Source organism: Ochotona princeps, chromosome 2 (genome assembly GCF_030435755.1).
Source record: "Ochotona princeps isolate mOchPri1 chromosome 2, mOchPri1.hap1, whole genome shotgun sequence".
Taxonomy (NCBI): Eukaryota; Metazoa; Chordata; class Mammalia; order Lagomorpha; family Ochotonidae; genus Ochotona; species Ochotona princeps.
In genome coordinates, this window is record NC_080833.1 from 76,309,217 (window position 1) to 76,312,656 (window position 3,440).

Below are 3,440 nucleotides of genomic sequence, written 5' to 3' on the forward strand. Positions count from 1 at the left end.
TAAGATTTGTTTTATTTGATATGAAAGAGATGAGGGCTGGATAGGAAGCAGAGTATCTGTGACACAAACTGGGGCCCATCTGGGACGCCAGCCTTGCAGGCAGTAGCTTCACCAGCTTAGCCACAACATCAGTATGAATAGCCAATCTATTTTTAAAATTATTCATTAAAATGAAACATTAAAACATTTAAGCATTTATTAAGACATTAAAATGAAGTAGAAGAAGACCTTGAAAAATGGAGAAACTTACTATGTTCCTGCATTGGCAGGATCAACATCATCAAAATGATCATATCACCAAAAGTAAGATATAGATTCAACGCAATCCAAATCAAATTCCAACAACATTCTTCTCAGAAATAGAAAAGATAATACAAAAGTTCACCTGGAATCACAAAAGACCACAAATAGCCAAAACTATCCTGAAAAAATAGAAATCAAGCTGGAGGAATCACAATTCCAGACCTCCTGACATACTACGGAGCATTGGTCATCAAAACAGTCTGGTACTGGTATAAAACAGAAAAGAAGACCAATGGAACAGAACAGAAACACCAGAAGGGAGCCCACACATATATAGTCAATTAATCTTTGATAAGAAAATGAAAACAGTCCAGGCTCCTCAGTCATCAGAGATACACAAATGAAAACCACGATGAGGTACCACCTAACTCCGGTGAGACTGGCCTACATTCAGAACTCAACAACACCTACTAGTGTGGATGTGGGGAAAAAGGCACCCTCCTTCACTGCTGGTGGGTGTGTAGGCTAGTACAACCACTGTGGAAATCAACATGGATAGTGATTGGAAAATTGCAAATAAACCTGCCATACGACCCAGCTATCCCGCTCCTAGGAATATACCCAATAGAAGTGAAATCTGGGGCCCGGCGGCATGGCCTAGCGGCTAAAGTCCTCGCCTTGAACACGCTGGGATCCCATATGGGCGCCGGTTCTAATCCTGGCAGCTCCACTTCCCATCCAGCTCCCTGCTTGTGGCCTGGGAAAGCAGTTGAGGACTGCCCCCAATGCATTGGGACACTGTACCCGCGTGGGAGACCTGGAAGAGGTTCCTGGCTCCTGGCTTCGGATTGGCGCGCATCGGGCCGTTGCGGCTCACTTGGGGAGTGAATCATCAGATGGAAGATCTTCCTCTCTGTCTCTCCTCCTCGCTGTATATCCGGCTTTCCACTAATAGTAAAATCTTTAAAAAGCACACGAGAAGAGGATCTGTAATCCTGTATTTACAGCAGCACAATCTATAATAGCAAACACATGGAAACAATCCAGATGTGCATTCAAAGAAGAGTGATTAAAGAAACTGGTAATCTGCTCCATGGAATATTATTCAGCTTTAAGCAGAATGAAATTATACTATTTACAACTAGGTGGTCCCAAATAGAGACCATTATGCTCAGTGAAATGAGTGAATCAGAAAAGAACAAATACCATATGTTCTCTCTTATACAAGGAAACCAGCATAGAAAATGTAACTTCAATAATTCGATCCATACTGTTTTTTTTTTCTTTTTGGCTATATCCCATGTGTTTTGATGTTTTTTATTTCGGTTTTGTTTATTCCAAATACTTTCTTTTCTTGAATTCATTGCTGGCTCATGGATTACACAGTGGCATTATTTTTTCCAGGAGACTTTTGTGTTTCCTTTTTGTCACTCATGTGTTGGTTACTCAGTGGCGCGTTTTTTCATGGTGCTGTAATTTGTTGTTGATGTTGTGGTTTATGTTCTAACTCATACCAGTTGTTGACCTTGTTTCATAGCTTCTCAGTTATGGAAATGTATAGTGATGGGGGTACTGGGGTCAACCATATCCAGATATGCAACATGCATCCCTGCTTCCAGACGAAAGATGGACTCCCATTGAAACTGTTGGACATGTGTAGACAATGGGATGCTGGGCTGTCTGACAGTGTCTGTACCAGCAATGTTGAGGCACACTTAAATAAGAGACTAATGGAATTATAATTCTTTTTTTCTAAGATTTATTTATTTTATTGGAAAGGCAGATGTACAGAGAGGAGGAGAGACAGAGAGAAAGATCTTCCATCCGATGATTCACTCCCCAAGTGGCCACAATAGCCGGTGCTGCACCAATCTGAAGCCAGGAGCCAGGAACTTCTTTCTGGATCTCCCAATGGGTGCAGGGTCCCAAGACTTTGGGCCATCCTTGACTGCTTTCCCCGGCCACAAGCAGGGAGCTGGATGAGAAATGGAGCTTCCAGGATTAGGACCGGCGCCCATATGGGATCCCAGCGTGTTCAAGGCGAGGACTTTAACCATTATGCTATTGCGCCGGGCCCGGAATTATAATTCCTTATGAAGGACTGTACTATTGTAGTAAAATGGGGAAAATCTGTTGGGGGGGTTGGAGTTTGGGGGGGAATCCCAGTCTATAGAAAATTGTACCACATAATTCAAAATTCGAAATAAAAAATATAAAAAATTATTTATTTTTATTTGAAAGGCAGATATACAGAGATGGGGAGATACAGAGATGTTTTGTATGCTGGTTCACTCTCCAAGTGGCCACAACGACTGGAGCTGAGCAGATCTGAAGCCATTAACTGCTTCCAGGTCTCCCACATGGGTGGCAGGTTCTCAAGGCTTTGGGCCGTCCTCGACTGTGTTCCCAGGCCACAAGCAGGGAGCTGGAAGGGAAGCAGAGCAGCTGGGACATGTATTGGTGCCCAACTGGCAGGCAATTTTTTTTTTTTTAATTTTCAAATAATTACATGTTTGATCAGGGTGGGAAGGATTGAGGTTTAGGGAAAATTGAGTGAATTCATTGCTTCCAAATTAGCTATTTCTTCTTGTCATTCCTGGGGAAAGGGGAGAAACAAAGGGGGGAACCAAACCCAGGGATGAGGAACCTCCACCTCATATCAACCCAGAGTCTCAATGTGTACATATTCCGAGGGCTCTTCCAAGCGCCTTGGATAGTTCTGAAATGCTGCCAGTTTCACTGATCTGAGGATGATGGCACCCTCCCAATGTCCATTGGTTCCATTCACTGAAATTTTTTGCTGTCGTCATTCATTTGGCGTAGTTGTCCAGTTAGTCGTGTTCTTCTGCTACAGCACCAAATGTGTTGCAATAGTCTCCTTTTACAACAGGGCCTGTGTCCACTGCTCCACCTTTTTCATTAAGTAGGGCATGTTCTTGCAGGCGAGTCCAAGAAGCTGGGCCAGGTGTCCCAAGCATGGCCGGATACCCCATCCCTAGGGCTCTCCTGCAGGTGCTGTTTCCCAATGAAGGAGCTTCCCAAGCTCCTCCATCAAGTCTCCTCCCAGTGCAGCAGGCAACAACAGGCAGAAAGACTTCCTGGGAAAGGAAGACTGCCCGAAAAATAAGCCTTACAGTAACTAGAATAGGTTGCAATTCGATGAAATAATAGTATTAATTGTACTAGTCTTGGTGTGT